Source organism: Meleagris gallopavo, chromosome 1 (genome assembly GCF_000146605.3).
Source record: "Meleagris gallopavo isolate NT-WF06-2002-E0010 breed Aviagen turkey brand Nicholas breeding stock chromosome 1, Turkey_5.1, whole genome shotgun sequence".
Lineage (NCBI taxonomy): Eukaryota > Metazoa > Chordata > Aves > Galliformes > Phasianidae > Meleagris > Meleagris gallopavo.
This window is the reverse complement of record NC_015011.2, coordinates 110856200-110872875: the sequence shown is the minus strand read 5'-3', so window position 1 is coordinate 110872875 and position 16676 is coordinate 110856200. Positions and strand designations below refer to the sequence as shown.

Sequence of the window (16676 nt, the reverse complement as noted above, 5' to 3'; positions counted from 1 at the left end):
AGCCAGAAAAGAATAGAATGGAAAGGAAAAGAAAGGAGAGGAGAATAGTTCAGTTGGAAGAGACCCTCAAAAGCTATCTAGTCCAACTGTCTGATCTCTTCAGGGCAGATATCTGCCACCTCCAGTGAGACACCCAGCTCTCAGCAGCAGTACCTGCAAGCAAATGCCATGCTTTGGACCCATGCACATTTGCTAGTTTCTCTCCTTATTGCTGCTCCACTGACCTGCTGAAAGAGCCATTAGCCTTTGGCTCACGGCCTCAGAGTCTGGGACTGCTTCTGAAGCCACTCCAGAGCACTGGATTGCATCGTCCTAAATCAAGTGCAAAGTCAGGGGCTAAACCGAGATTAAGGATCAGGTATTTCAGTCTGCGGACATTCTAAGAGCTTCATCTGAGTGGCTTGGCTTAAAATAAATAACCCATTTTGAATCCAGTTTTGTTTGTGACATACAGACCTCAATTAACACAAGAGAGAAGAAAGAGGAGAGGGATGGGACGTGGCTCTGGAGCAAATCTTCCTCAGCCCTGCCCTGCAGTAACACCACGCTGAGCCAGCACAGACTCACCGGTATTTATGTTTCTCACTTTAAGCAACATGTCCCATTTTTCCTGCTATGTAGCATATAAGTGGCTGTGCTGTGCTGATAGTTTGGATTCCTGTGAGACTGTTCCCATAGGTCAGTCCTGGAGGAAAAAACTAAGGCAGTAAATGGATTTTTTCCCAATGTATTCTTTGCCTTTTGTCTCAGGTCTAAAATGTTGCTGATGCTAAAAGTTTATGCACTTTTGGCTATACCTTTTAATAACTCAATCCAATCCATTTGCAGAAACAACAGTAATACCAGCATTGGGATGATGCCAGGTGACGATAAGCCATCCTGGTTGCACTTTAATAGTTCAAGACAGCAAATGTCCACTGCTCCTGCCTTGGACAGATTGGTCCCTTTTAACTCCAGCAATCCAATCCTGTTCCCCATTAGCTTCCCAGTACTTTCTCCCATGAAATCCCACTTTTCATAGTCTGTTTCCTGTGGGATACCTAGTGTGCCTATGTCAACTGCACTCACAGCCCAGCTGCAAATTTTATTCCTTCTCTTGTTGCCGTGCTGGTTCACAAACTTGGGGTTCATAGTCTGGAAAACAGTTTTTTTTTTTCTCGCAGGGTGCTAGGGATTTGGAAATAGAGCAGAGAGAAGAAAAAAGGAAGTTTATTTTCTGATTTCTTTGATGTGAATTGTGGCAGCGGACGATGTTAGAGCAGGATCTCTGATTTTGGGGCATGCTAGGATGCACAGATTAGAAGTAAAGCAGCATGTTGCCTGCCATCCTTTCTCACCTGCAGCCTAATCCTGTGCTCTTGTAGTGTCTTCTTTGCCTCCAGGTAACAGAAGGTTTGCACTCATTTCTCACCTGGATTCACATGCTCTGGTATGCCATCAGCACCACAGGGAGTTCCTGAGGCTCCTGGACTGATGGTATATCATAGCCGTAGAATTTCCCAAGTTAGAAGAAAACCATAAGGATCATCGAGCCCAGCTCCTGGCTACATTGCACCACCCAAAAATCAGACCCTAATGTTGTCCACATGCTCCTTGAACTCCGGCACTTGGGGCTGTGCCCACTGCCCCAGGCAGCCTGTTCCATACCCACTGCCCTCTGTGAAAAGCCTTTTCCTAACCCCCAAATTGACCCTCTCCTGGTGCAACTCCATACTATTTTCCTGAATATCAGAGCAGCCCAACCCTGCTAACCTACTAATTCCTGTGCAGAGGATAAACACCACATAGCAGTGGGGACAGAATGCAGACTGGGGTGGCTGAGCAGTGACTGAGGCTGCGTGGCATGGTTGACCAGGTCTGCAGAGCTGCAGTTACAGACTGATCCTTTCTTCTCTGGGAACAGCGTCCATGTCTTGTCACAGCCACCATGGAGAGTCTCCCCCATTGCTTCCTCTTGGGGGATTTCTTTCTATTTCACTGATTTATTGAAAAGATTAGGGTGTCCTGGCATCCCACAGGATTTCTAAGAAAGGTACTTAAAAGAAAAACCCTTGAATCTGTAAATTTCCATTAAAGTAATGGGGCTTATGATGACAGGCAAAGTACAAGCGTTTAGGCAGACAAAGATGAGCACTGGTTTTGTAGCTGTCTATTTAAATCAGATCCCCACAAACGCCAGTCTGGACAGGAGAAACCCAAAGCCTTTCTTGCTTGTTACGTGAGCCTTAGCAGAAGACCTTTATTTGAAGTTTTTTTTCTGCTTTTATATGTCAGCAGCAGTGTTCTCCAGCAGTGGAGGGCAGCTTTTCTCTAATTTTAGATCTTTCTCTGGGAAGATGGCAGATGACAACTTAGACAGTCCTCTGAAAAGGCTGGGTTTGAAGGCATGCCTTCTTACTAAAGATGTACATGCTGTGCAGCACGGCAGTTCCTGCCAGATCAAACTGGGCGGGTTTCACATTCAAATCCCAGCCCACTTGGAGGTCACACTCCAGGCAACGTGTCCCAAGCCGCTCACTGATGGGAAGGCTGGCTACATTTTTTTTAGCAAGCATACAAACAGGGAGAGCTGCAGAGAGGGAGCAGGAGCAATGATTAACATGGAGCTGATCCACTGAGGAAGTCAAACAGATGCATTATTGTCTCTGAGGACTCCTGGCTGAAGGTACCTGTTTTTAAACAAAGCTTGCCACATCTGAGTGCATCATTTCAGGCAGAATGTTGGCCTGTGAGTTCCAAGGCAGAGCTTGCCTGGCTCCTTCCTGACCTGCTCATTGCACCCAAGGAGCAGCGGGGCCACCTCACTCCGCTGCAAGCAATATGCAGGAGAAAGCCCCACCAGAAAACATGTGGGATGTGTTTTGTGCTCACAGTGTACCTGATGGGCTTTCCACAGCAAGTCTGATGATATCTCAGAAAGATGCTGTGCAACATCTGTTCAAGTTATTGAGGTGATGTGGTGAAACCATTGGTGTTTAAATAGAGCATTTTGAGCGAGTAACCTTGTGGCTTGTGACATTTTGCAATTTGGAGCAAAGTTTCCACAAGTGCAATGTCGAAGGGGCATGCAGAAGCTACCAGTTGAGTTACTCATGATGGGTGTGTTCATCTTTTTCTTCTACTCCCATATCACAGATGTGTCACCCTTTGTGTCCTTCCTTGTGGCAAGTGACACGTTCGCTCCAGGGCCCATTTTTGTCACGGGAAGGCAATGTGAAGCATCCCTCATGTATCTGCCCAATCTTGCTCTGGCCTGATGAGGCAAGGCCTGGATAACAGACGTGAAAATTAGGGGTTGTCCAGCAGGACCCGGCTTTCCTTCTGACCGCCTTCCCATAGGGCGTGATCAATCTTTATAGCACAGAGGGCAAACAGACGGCAGCCCGCAGGCTGAACTTTGAACTGCCATCTATTTGCATTCAATTTTTAAAACAAACTCTCTATCAGTCTTTGCTCAGGCATGGATTCACCACAGATTGATGTATTGTGCAGGACTTTAAAGGGACGCTGTCAGGCTAAAAATAATCCTGGCCAGCCTTCCTCCCCCCGGGTCTGTTCCCAGTGGCTGTGTGAGCTGAATGGGGAGGGCCTGGCCGAGGGCACAGAGCCTCCCAGGGACAGCCTGGTTCAGGGGAACAGCCCCTGCTCAGAGCTGTGGACTTTAACCACATTCTTTCTTGAGAATTAAGCCACTCCTCGCTTGACTTTACAGAGTGAATTTTGTCATTGCATATTATTAGCCTTTTTTTCTCCTTTTGGACTGAATTGTATAAAAGGAGAAAAAAAGAGAGAAAAAAATAAATCTCTCTGTTGCCAGGCCCTTGCTTGGTTTTCCTGTGCAGTCTGATGCATGAGGCCTTGCTGCAGATTTGCAAATGTTTCTGGAGAGAGTTCGTTTACCACAGAACGTGCTGTTGTCAACTGAATTTTAAGCCCTCTCTCCTCTATTTATTTTAGGCTGTGAAATAAAATTGTGTAAAAAAATGATACTTTCAATGATTTGGACAGCACTCTGAGAAAGGGGCTCTGTAGGAGATGTCAGCACTGATTTAGCCCATTTCATTTACAGGAGAAGGAGCAGGGGAACATTTTTTGTAAGAGAAATGACTCTCCAAAGATGGGGAGATGGTGGTTGTCAGGTACTTGTCGGCTGAGGAGTGACTGAGTTTGTGGTTTGTGGCCTGACCCACAGACAGCTGCCCTCCTTCTGCCCTATCCCAGGGCAGAGAGCTATCTGAGGAGGGAGAAGAGCCTTGTATAGCCTAAACAGGGGGATATGTTCAGTGGCTCAGTCCGCTTTGCCAGAAAACAAGCAAACAACCCTGTTCATCTTCTTTCCCTCCTTACCTGAGTGCTGTGCAGAGCCAGCCCATCTTTAAAATACCTTGGGAAATGTGTGTAGATCTTGGCCGTGGGGGAAAAGGGAATTGTGCAGTGCAGCCAGCCATGGTGAAGATTACTGTTTTCTACAGGGAGAAAAAAGAAGCAAAGGTCTTCAGGCAGAAAAAAATGCAAATGCAAAAGAACACAAGCCATGAATCATGCAAATCTTACACTTGTCAGGCAGCGCCTGTGCACTTGGGTCTCCCCTGATGAGCTCGTGGGTGGAGGAGAGGCTTTTAATACCACTCAGATAATGGTGACATTCCACTCCTCTGCTCCTGCTGGGAACACACCCCGAGGTGATAGAGGTGCCTCTCCTCTATCAGAAGGAAGCAGAAGCACAGCACCGCTGGTGGGAGGCCCGAGTGTCCTAGATGCCCATTTCCCTTCTCCCTGTGCTGTTTCCCACATCACAAGGTGCTTTTGGGGAAATGCTGCCTTTCCAGAGATGCTGGCTGTGATGTTTGCACGTCCCTCAGTCACCAGGGCCTCTGGCTGGGGACTGGTGCTGCTCTGCAGTCTCTTTCACACCAAGCACATTATCACCTCTCATAAATCATCATCACAATAATTAGCTCCAATTAGCGACTTAATGGAGAGTCTGTGGGGATTCTTGAGCGTACCTCACTGGCATGGCTTTTTTAGGACAGTGGAAGCTGAGAAAGCCCTGAGGAATCCCAGTGGCGGCTGTCCCTGATCCCAGGCCTGCTGGGTAGGTTCGCACGCACCCTTCCTGGCCCTCACCCCCATGGGGGAATGCAGCCTGGCCAGCTCCAGCCACGCGTGGTGGCATGGCCGCCAGCCCCAACACAGCCCAGGCCCCATTTCTTCCTGCTACCCCTGGTGTCCTCACACCAAGCCAAGAGAAGGGAGAGATCAGCTGCCAGGACTAGCATGTTGCCCAGACTGTAATTAACATCGACACTTATGTCTTTTTAATCTGAGCACCTCCTTTACATCTGTGAGCATCTCCTCCTCCCTCTCTCAGCTGTGTGGTTTCAGGCGGGTTATGAAGCTCTCTTTGGCCTAGCTGATTTTTTATTTTATTTTTTTTTTGGTGGTATTTGACTGGAAAGACACCAGTTACAGGAAGATGTGTCAATAGAAGGAGCAAATTGCACAATTACAGCAGCTCGATAGACAGATGGTTCTTAGGCCAGTATGTAAATTGCTGTTTTTAGAAATTACACATCCTTCCTTTTCATGTGGGATCTTGACTTATCTTTCTCTGACTGCAGGGATTCTGCTGTGTAATGGGATCTGCTATTGTGTGAGAAGTTGTTTTGTAACATGATGGCAGCAGTTTCAATTCCACCAATCGATCCAGGCATTGGAAGTATAAAATCAAATTTTTGCCTCTATTATCCAGTTTAGCTTCTACCTGTCCTCTGCAGGTGTACAGGGAGCAGTAGATTCATCTACATCATTTAAGTCCAAATTCCAGATCACTATTTGCTTGGGGTAATTTTAATTGAGCTGGGTGAAGGTGAAGCTCTCTCCAATGAATAATAATACCTTCTCTTTTAGAAGAATGACAGAGATGGAAATAGAATTAATTCAGAGATCCAGTCTTGTGGTCTACCCACTGGGCACACATCCTCCAGATTAGATAGGACAGAATGGGAACTTTGAAATTACTAAGGAGCCGATTTGAAATAAATGCAAATGAAAGCTTTTTCATAACATGTGTAATTAAACTATGGGACTCACTGCCACCAGGTGATGCAAAGGCTCCTAAAACATAAACAAGTGTCAGCAGGGCTTGGCCAGGTTTGGGAAGAAGGACTAAAATCTGAGAGTCAGAGTTAAATTTCGTGTCCACCAAGAGCTGAGAAGGTGTCAATCCGATGAACCATCTTCTGCTTGCCTTGCTTCTCTTACTCCTTCCTTCCCCACCCAACCCTGGCTGCTCTTGGGTAGTACAGCACCCTTGCTTTGACCCTGCACCCCACTTCCATTTTCTGCATTGCAATGTGGTGCAGGTCAAGCAGTGCTGTTCCCTGGACACAGCAGATTGCACGCATGAAAATGTCAATGTGGAGGTGCTGTTTGCCCCTCTGCTCCAAAGACTAGATTGTCCCAAGCATCTCTCCTTTCCGAAGTACTGAGGTTTGCAGAAAGAAAGCCATATTTTACTGAAGGGTAAGTCAGCTCATTCAGCCCAAAGCTGGCTTTGCAGTGCCTTGCTGACCCTCCAGAGGAATTCAAGGTAGACCACATTTTTTGTATGTTTGCTTGTTATCTTATCTTTGAAGTCCTCTGGGAGGTCGTGATCTGCCTTCAACTGACATGAACACAGTCTGACTACAAATCATTGTTCGAGGAAGTGATTGTGTGACTTTTTAGCTCCAAGATAACAGTTAAAGAGCCTGCCCAGGTCTCTCAAATTAAATGCATAGCTACTCAGTGCATAAAGCTTTCATTAGCATGGCTTCCAAAGGTGCCAGGTCAGAGCTCAGCCCTCCATCTTTGATGATCCCAGTTCAGTCAGTACTCTCAGATCTCTCACTCTTTTCCTAACTCACCCTCCCTGGGTCTCAGAAAACACTTATTTTGCAGCTCTTCCAGAGCAAACTAGGAGTGTGGGTTTTCCCTAATTTCTCTTTTCATGGGGCTATCTGTTTTCTCGCATATAATTACTCCCCCTCTTCTTTTTAAGGTTCTGCTGCCAGAAACTGGAAATGACTCCATGCTTCAAATCACAGGTGAGCATTTATAGATGTGGAGATGCTAAGACTACCAGCAAAGCAAGACTTCCAGCAAAGCACACACGCCTGTCCAGCAATATATGCTTCAAACATTTTTATCCATTCATGCAACACCATAAATGTGAGTAGATGTCATTTTTCTATAAATACTGCGCACAGGATCTGCCAAGTGATTTAGGCACCACTTTTCTGTAGAAATGCCTACATCCCAATGATGGGTGGGTGTATGGCAGCTTTGCCTGTTCGCAGTGGCACTCAAGAGGCTGATTTTCATTTCTGCTCAGATGCTGTTACACACTGTAGCTGTGTGAGGAAGGCAGACATAAGAGGCTATGTGTAGTGACTCTCCACAGTCTACAAGTGGTAGGTAAAATTCACCCTGGAAGACCTTTCTTCAGAATGTGTGGCCCTATTTATACATGAGAACGGTGTCAGTAGCATGTCTAAAGAGAATACAGTCGTGCAGTGTTCCATGAGAAGTTTTTCCATGCTGGCTTAAAGTCAAGATGGAAAATAACAGCCCAGAAAACAGATCAGAAGGGCACACAAACCTGGGGTGGGTGAGGAGAGGGAGCCCAAAGGAGTTTAAACTTTCGTCAGCTGGCTTATGTCTTGGGAACAGGGCTTTTGGATAGAGAGGACATTTCTCTTCTTGGCACCAACTGATATAGCACTAATTCCCTTTGTGGTTCCTTCTGTGTCTGTGGGAGAGATGGGGAAAAAAATTCCTGATCCATTAATGAGGTTTGGATCAGGCCTTGTTCTGTGAGCTGATTACTCCCCACGTCTCAGCCCTGCTGTATCAACAGGATGGTACAAATTCACACCTCACAAACAGGAAGCGCTTCCAACTTGCTATCAGGCAATCCTGCTTAACTCAGGAGTTTTCTAATATACCAGTTTCCCTTGTGACATGACTATACATATTCACCCAGCTTCAGGCTTATTAATAATTGAGAAATATTTCGTGACACCTGTTCTGGAAGTAGCTATGACTGATGCCAGCAGAACCATTTCCGATAGTGGGCTGGAGTTTATCTACAGATCCTTTCCTTACAGAGAAATAATTACTCGATTAACATTAGTATAAGTGTTGTGTCTTAAATAGTAAAGAGAGGTGATCTTGTCTCTCTCATTCTCTTGCACGTGCTTGCTGTGATGTTTAGAGTACCCACAAAGTAGGAGGTTGTAAATGAGCCCCTTACAGGGCAACCTATTACATGGTACTGATAGGCTTACTTTTGCAGAAAGATTCTAAACTTGAAATTCATTTGTGCCAGTTTATAGGCATGTGAAGTGTGCAGCTGTGAATGCAAAGATCATAGTGATGTTCTGAAGATAAAATTCAGGATGGCTCTGGTGTGATGGGCTGATGGTTGGACTAGGTGGTCTTAGAGGTCTTTTCCAACTATAATGATTCTATGGTTCTGTGTCCTGAACTCTCACATTACTGAAGGTGAAGCATCAGAAAAAGCCTCAGACAGGCCACAAGGATTTCCACAGGTGTAGGCAAGATCCTTTTCCATGGTTTTGTTCCTTTGATTGTGGCTCAATTACTCCAGTGGTCGAGGTGTGCTAGGAGAGACATACAACTGAATGCTAAATTAGTTTATTTCTCTAACTAAACTATGCCTACCTATTTACCAAGTACAAATGCATGTGTCTCTGCCTTCACGTGGACATTCCCTTGTTTTCTTCTCCCATTGCCAAGAAACAGTTGAGTGTTTTGCAACAGCATATTGCGGGCACCCACAGCCTGGGACAGATGGAAGATAGAGTGTAGGGACGCTCCTAGCAAGAGGTGGGAGCAGTGGATCATGTTTCCCCTGGCAGACTAGGAACTTAACTCTAACCTCCCACATCCTGCATGTATGTCCCAGTCACCTCCTGTTCTGCTTATCTGTAGGTAAAAAATCCAGGATTATAAAAATGTCAGCTGTGTTTTTGTGCAGCGTCATATAAATTGTCTTCAAGCCAAAGGTGTTCTCCTGCTTTGAAAAAGAGGGGTTGGGTTTTTGTTTTATCATATAAAGTACCCTGAGTGGTACATGCATTGTTTAAGAGCAAGTGTCATCACAGTGACTTAGGAGAAGTAGCAGGTGTCTCATTGGAACTGCAAAGAGAATGTAAATTCTCTTGTGCTAGAGTCCAAAGCACCCAGTGAAGGCCTGGAGCCTGTCTGGTATGTGGAAGCAGCTTGCTGAACTGATGCAGGGATGATTTACACCGGTGTTTTGTTTTATTAGCGTTATAAACTGCCCCATCTGAAACTAGCAGCCAGGATTTAGGAGTGGGTCGATAGTGAAAAAAATCCATTAATTGATTATGGTGTTTTTCAAACTTTCTGAGCTGCTGGTGCTGTATTGTTCGGTCAGCACAACTACATGAGGAGGCAGTTTGCAGAATGGGTGGCTTATTTAAACCTCCCTCTCCAGTATGCAGTTTTCATCTGATGAGGGATATAAAAATGCCGTGTGACTTCAGTCAGGAATTGTGCCCTGTGAGTGGAGTGCTGCAAACAGGAATCCTGATAAACACTTTGCAAGAAGCAATACCAGATCGTGAAAAAAGTCACCCCACCCCATGGGAAGAGCAGGCTGAATTCTGCTCATGATTCATCTGACCTTTTCCTGCCTGGTGACTTGCCGTCCCTGTATGTTGAACACACAACCTTGCAGCAGTGTTGCTTTGCATCCAACAGCAGCAGAACCTCCCCAGAACCCTCAAAGAAGGAGACCCTCAGCTATCAGCTCCAACCACTTCCCACTACTGGTCTGAAACCGCCCACCTGGCCTCGTTCTTTGCCTAGACATCAGCCAAGAATAGTAAGAGGCAATGGCGAGAGGTGCGGTTTGGAAAACGTGGTCTGTGAAATGCAAATGCTTCTAGGTGATTGCAGAGATAATATGGTCTTATGAAGGAACCGCTTGATATGTCAGTGTTAATACCCATATCCCTTCATTCGCCCAGTGTTTGTATGCGCAGTACATATTTTGCTTATAGAATACAGATCAGGGTTGTAATAGAGGTGTCTTCAAGCTACATTTATTTGATGTATTTGTTTTTACATTATTTTTATGCTACTGGTGAATGGGCTGTTTGGGAATCAAAATGCCAAAGCTGAGGTATGAACAGGATTGCTCATCTCCATCCCACATCAGGCATGATAAAGAAATCAGGATGGTATTGATTGCAGCTGAGAAGGGGACGGAGCACACAACAGTATGCATGGAAACCCGGACCAGCCACTTAACACCGTGGAAAACATGGCATTTTTATCTTAAATTTCTGTGCAATTTAGAGTTGAGCTGTGTACTGAGGGGCAATGGATTGTCTTTCAGGGAGATGAAGAAGGAAATATCTTTCTGTAGCCAATAATTAATGAGCAGCTTCATCAAATAGTGGTGACTAGCTGAAAAATCACAGGAAAAATATATATTTCTTTAATGAGTGCACCACAAGTACTCAGACCACTGTGAGAGGAGAAGCTCACAGGCCTTGTCCCAGAACTGGCAGTTTGCAAACCCCTTGTGCTATCCCACCAACTCTTCCTACATTTGTGCACTCTGCCATTGGTGTGCTTTCAATGGCATTGTGACCAGGCGTTGACATCTGTCCCTCTGTGGAGGTTGTGGCCAGGGCACGTCACACCTCTGAGATCTCAAAGCATCTCTGTTGCAGTTCTGCTTCCTAAAGCTCTGTGTTCTGTCTCCATCTCCTTCCCGCAGGAAGACCTGTCCTGACCCTCTATTGCTCACTGAGGATTTGCATGCATTGCTTGCTGGCAAGTGTGAAGAACAAGGCCTGAGAATTTGAGAGCAGAGATTTTGTTTTTGTAATTTTGAGGCCAGCGTGTGAAACATCAACCTTCAGCTCCCAAAATAAGCTGCGGAGGTGTCACCAGTCTGTGAAATCTGTCTGCCCGAGGAACAGCTGCATTCACACAGGAAAGAGGGCGTGCTAATTGATTTGTGCTAATTGGTTTGTGCCTGTACGTGAGCATGCGTGTGTGTGGACAGACTGGTAGGTACCAAACATAAAAACCAGAAAATGGCAATAGAAGGAGACAGCAGTATTAAAAAAGCGGGAGCAGGTGTTTGTTTTTATGGTGTGTTTGTAACAGGCTATTTGCAGGTCTGCACAGCTGGTGGGCCACTGTGAATGCAAAGTGAGATCCCCAGAGACAAATAACACTTTCTATCAGATAGCTGATAACAGTCAGAAGAAAAAAAAAAAGTGTACAACTGTGAGGTAGTGTTCAGACCCACGCTCTAGAACTGTCCAGTTTGCCCAGTATGGCAGTGGCCCTGAGAGCCTGGAAGTCTCACAGTGCACTGCCGTTCTCATTTGGGCCAGTCTGCTAAAGAGGAAGCGCTTCATAGAATGAATCATAGAATGGCCTGGGTTGAAAAGGACCATAATGACCATCTAGTTTCAACCCGCCTGCTACGTGTGGGGTCGCCAGCCACCAGACCAGGCTGCACAGAGTCACATCCAGCCTGGATCCATCTTCTTAGGGAAACCTGAACTGGAGGATGCTTGTTTTGGAGCAGATGCTTATGCTGGGGTCTTCAGTCCTCAGAGATTTTCTACTTACCATCTGGTGCACCCTCAGTGATCTCCCCACTCTCAACATAATATTGGAAAAGTAAAAATAAATTGTTTGGAATTCCAGGAGTGGAGTGCAATTTTGACTTTGTAGCACATTTTAGAACTTCTCCTTTAGTTCCATGCTAGTTGGAGGCTATTTTGCATGTGCTGAAATTTGGAAACATCCTGTAAGCTCCCAGCTCCTCGACCCATTCTTTCCAGAGCCTTCCTCACCAGCAGGGCCAAGAAGACTTTCCTTTGCTGATGTGCGGGGAGCATTCTGATTCTCTCATGTCTCTGTAACAAGAGAAGCTAAAATATGTGCTTCCATACCTAGCATTGCTCTAAATATAACCAGCTAGCTGCTCCTATGTAGTGATTTTAAAAGTATGACATGCAGTAATTGCAAGGGGCTGAGACTGGAGAGTGAATGATGATGCCAGCAGGCCAAAGCTGTTGGTCACTTAGTGCATGGTAACTTCTGATTGGCTTGGCCCTAGACAGGAGCTGACACTTTCATTTGTCTTTTTCTGACATAGCAAACTTTCTGTATTTTCTGTTTCACACACACACACACACAACAAAAACCGCATAATAAAATAATAACTGATATTCGTGACCTGTGCAGCCCACTGTAAGGATCCTGCCTTAGCAGGGGGGTTGGGCTTGGTGATCCCCAGAGGTCCCCTTCTAACTCCTACGATTCTGTGTTTCTATAAAATCCAAGGGAGTAATGAGGATGTGGTATAGAGGAGAATTTAGTTCACCTAGTGTTAAATGCCCCAGCCAACAGTGCCAGTGATATCAGTCACTAATAGTAACCCTGTGTAGCTGCATGCATTAAGGTTGTAGAGGATGATAAGGCTGAAAAGCAAAGCAATCTGTTAGGCTATAGCTGAAAATAGAGTCACTGCTACAGAGAGAAAAACTTCCATGCCTTCCCCAGCTCTTCCTTCAGACATGAAAGTGCAGAGAGTGGTGCTGAGGGATGGAAAATCTGATTTCCTACTGCTGAGAGACAGGGTGGCAGTTGAGAGGAGGTTTTCAACGTAAAAGCAGCGATGCTATCAGGGCAGCAGGGAAATAGGCAGGTAGATGCCTTCTGAAGGAGGCATTGCACTTGGGCTCAGCAAAAGCCACATGAGCTTTAAGAGAGTTCAGTCTCAATCCTTCAGCTCTTTCAGTAAAAGGCAAGGACTGGAAGGCAGGATGCAGTACTTACAACAATACCATACCCTACCAATTATGTTGTGCTCCACAGCAATGTTGTCTAATCTCGAGCAGAACATTTGCCAGCTTGGCACCTCTGTTCAACCCTCTTGGTGTGGCAGAGAGAAACCCAACCCACTTCACAGGATTGCATTAGGGCTTTATAACTAATATTTACTTGCATCTTGAAGATACCTGGGTGGGAGGCACTACAAAAGGGACATCAAAGGTGCTCATGCACTCAGCGCTGGTGGCTGGTGCAGGGAGTACAAGAAGTGGCTTTTCCAAAGAGGCTGCTTGACCTCAAGGCAGCAGCACAAGCAAAGGTTGCACAACCCTGCCACAATATGTTCCAGGACTCTGTTCAGACCTTCATGAACTGCAGACTTTCTAGAGGGCAGTGCAAATCTTGCCTTACTAAATACAGGTATGAGGCACTCAGGAATCGATAAGTTGAATTTGGATAACCTTCCCTTAATTACCTAATTTGATGAAGGGGAGAGAAAAATTACAGCATAGCATGACAGCAAGAACTGTTAGCTACTGCTTGTTTTCTCACCAGATTTCTCCTCCTCACATACTTTTTCTCTCCAAACTCCAGAGCTGATCTGGACACTTGAAAGCCTGCAGTCAAGGGGTTTGCTGATTATGCCAACATTCAGCAATCTAACTGTCAGAGACACTCACGCATCCTTGGTGCTATTTTGCAATTAGGGAACAAGTGCATTCTTGCAATTTAAGCACTGGGAAGATAAGTGGGAGATCTGGCTTAATTGCTAGCTTTGACAAAATCCTTCTTCAGAAACTTTCAAAAGGTTGAATCTTTCTGAAAGTACACGTGGTTCCCAATTGGTGCCCAGTGACACCAATGTATACCTTTTTTCTGGCTACCTGAGCTGCTCTGTGCTCTGCTATCTTAACTATGGCTCTTGCCGCTGTCACTGTTCAACTTCTAAACAAGGATTGGGCCTCCTTTCTCATAGAACATGCAGCACAGTCCTCTAGGAAGTCCTCTGCACATGATTTTTGGACAACTAATAACACTGGCACTCCTCTTATCATGACCATACAACCAAGAAGTTACAGAGGGCTAAGTAATCTAACAATGCAGGTGATGGGGAGCTAGGACTCACATAATGGAGTGGGTGCAGCTGCCGCTACTTAATATTGACCAAAAGCCGCTAAGTGTGGTAGAAACTACTCTGCAAATGTAAATACAGTAAAGCAGTTCCCTGTTGGGCACTGAGCTGGAGAAACAGTGTTGTTTTGGCTGTACTACATTCACCACAACCAAAATTTTGCTTGTAGTGTGAACCAAAGCCTTTTTCTTTGGTAGGGCTTTCCAACCAATGTTATATGAAGTCTAGCACAAGGCATCACATTTAAACAAGGAAAACAGGTTTTGCTAGCTTCTAAAGCTTGATCAGAAATGGGAAAACTGCACCATTATTACAACACAAAGTTTCTGCTAGAATTTTAGAAACTTTCCAAATATCTCTGTTTTAATCCTGCATCCTGGCATTCCGTGCCAGCAAAGCATGCTGGAAGGACAGCCTTTGATAACCAGGGGAAATGGCTTAGCTTGAGCAGCAGCCATTAACTCCTTGTGGGAATGGGAAACTAAGCAGCTCCCTTTACAAAACCTTTTCCCTAAGGAAGACTACATGAAGAACCTCAGCAAAAACATAGAACCTTCTCTGCTGTTCTCACAGCTGTGCTGCTGCTTTCTGCCCTCCAGAATGGATGTCATGCTGCATGCAGTACAAAAGCTATTAGCATGGCTTCTGTGGACTACCATATATTCCAAATGCAAATAGGGGCAGCAGGAGAGGGGATTTTAAGGGCAACCCAGAGCCTAAGGCTGGTGTTGTCAAATCTCAGCGGAAAGAAGCCAGGAAAGGAAAAAGGGAAATGGGAGGGGACCTGGGGTTCCAGGAATTGTTATCTACACATACAGGAAAAATAAAATTGCCCTCACTTTCTTGGTAGCAGAACAACGAGCAATGGAGACCCTTTATCAAAATGCCAAAAACACGTATGTCTGCAGTCGTATCCTAACAAGTGCCTCTGTTTATAACTGTTGTCAAGGAAAAGGAAGAATTCTCATGATTCTGAGTTGATTGCCAAGCTATGTATCAGACAGGGAGGAAATTGGAGAACTAATTCCAGCCCCCATCCTCTCCTTTGCACCCAAAATATTAACTCCTCTCAAGTTTTCTGATATTTCCAGTATTTTTATGTTACACAGAACCTGGAGCACCCACAGTAGTAGACAGTGAGAATTCAGCAGTGTTTCTGTTACCTTAGCATATACGTCCTGAAGATGAAGGTCTTTATGAACAACAGGATTGACTCCAGAATCAACTGAGGTGTGCTAGGAATGTCACCTGTATTTTACGAAGAAGAGTTTCTAGGTAAGAAATTAAAGACTGAGGGATGATCTCTCCCAGGACAGAAAATGGAAATGAGCAAAACTGTTCTTTCTGTTGACAAACAGATTCTAAAATTACTCATTTCCGATTTCTTTGCAGTTTCCCTTTCTGTACAAGTGGTTATGTTACTGCATCTCAAGTTTTGATTTTGCTTAGTTTCAGAGTCAAAATGAGTTTCTGTCTTGCAACAGTTTATGGGGATGCCGAAGACAATTACTGCATGTATTTCACCAGTTAGTCTTGTCTTCCGCAGAGTACTCAGTAATCTCTGTGAAAATTTTGTGGAATTGCCCCCTTCATCTGTTGAGGAAATACATGGTCAAGAGCAGAAGCAATCATTTAATATTCCTCAAAGACATTTTGATTAGCAAACATCCTGTTAGATGGGTTGGGTCAAATTTAGTCTTGCTGTAAACTAATGCAACAGTGTCTGGAGGGGTCTGACTTACGTCCTCTGAGTACCTATTAGACTCCATTTGCTCAGATAAATGATCTCAGGCAAAACAATTTTCATCTGGAGGATCTCTTTATGAAATCAGGAAATTATCTTTTGTGGGGGTTCATAGCTTTAATTCCAAGCCTATCAAACTTAACACAGATTCTCCTGTTCCCATAGGCCGTACAGGAAGGCACTTAGGGATGCTGTCATTTCTCATGATTTTCATCTGTTAATTCTTTGCAGATCTTTCATAAATTTCCAAAAGAAACTCACCTGCCAGTTTGTTCAGGAAGGAGTCAAACCAACAAAATAATTTGAACATAATGGAATAGCTTAGGACCCAAGGAAACAGGAGTGCAACTTTTAATCCTACCATGGGTTCCCAACCTGACAGTGGACAAGTCAAGTCACTTTTATCTGGGTTTATTCCACCCAATTCTTGCTGTTTCTGTGGAAGTTCCTATGAGAGGAACACTGTATTAATTGGGAAGATGGGTTGCTTTGAGGGCCAGTAAAGAGATCTAGGAGCCTGAATAGATCACCCTTCTGTATTGCATGTACAGAAGAAGAAAGTTCTGAAGAGTCCAGTCTTTGACTACTGGGTTTATTTCTCATTTCTATATGAGGTACTTAGTATTCAGTCCACATAGTAATATGGTGAAGACAAATGTTAAAAATAGTGAAGCAGTAGGATCCATCCTTCTATCCCAGGTAGATAGGTCGATGGTTGCATAAACTACAGGAAAATCTGAAGCCTGGTTTGAATGCTGACATAGAAGTTGTCCCAGGTCTTTTAAACTAGTGCAAGATTTCCTTACATTTCTGAATATTAATATCTGTGGAATGATGGCAAAATGATGATCAAAGGTCAGAAGAAAGAATATCTCCTACTACAAGCCTTGCTTTTCTTTGAAA

At 44.8% G+C, this 16676-nt stretch overlaps 2 long non-coding RNA genes across 2 annotated transcripts in view; one reads left to right on the top strand and one right to left on the bottom strand.

The window, feature by feature from the left end:
• The window catches only part of LOC104914705, a 29936-nt gene that overhangs the window by 8416 nt on the left and 4844 nt on the right, over positions 1-16676 (bottom strand). Inside the window, exon 2 of the long non-coding RNA XR_796108.3 lies at positions 4348-4466. This is a non-coding gene — a long non-coding RNA (uncharacterized LOC104914705). The remainder of the gene's footprint in view (positions 1-4347; positions 4467-16676) is intronic.
• Positions 810-16676, top strand: part of LOC104914703 — a 20498-nt gene continuing 4631 nt past the window's right edge. Inside the window, exons 1-2 of the long non-coding RNA XR_796107.3 lie at positions 810-2665; positions 7043-7088. This is a non-coding gene — a long non-coding RNA (uncharacterized LOC104914703). The remainder of the gene's footprint in view (positions 2666-7042; positions 7089-16676) is intronic.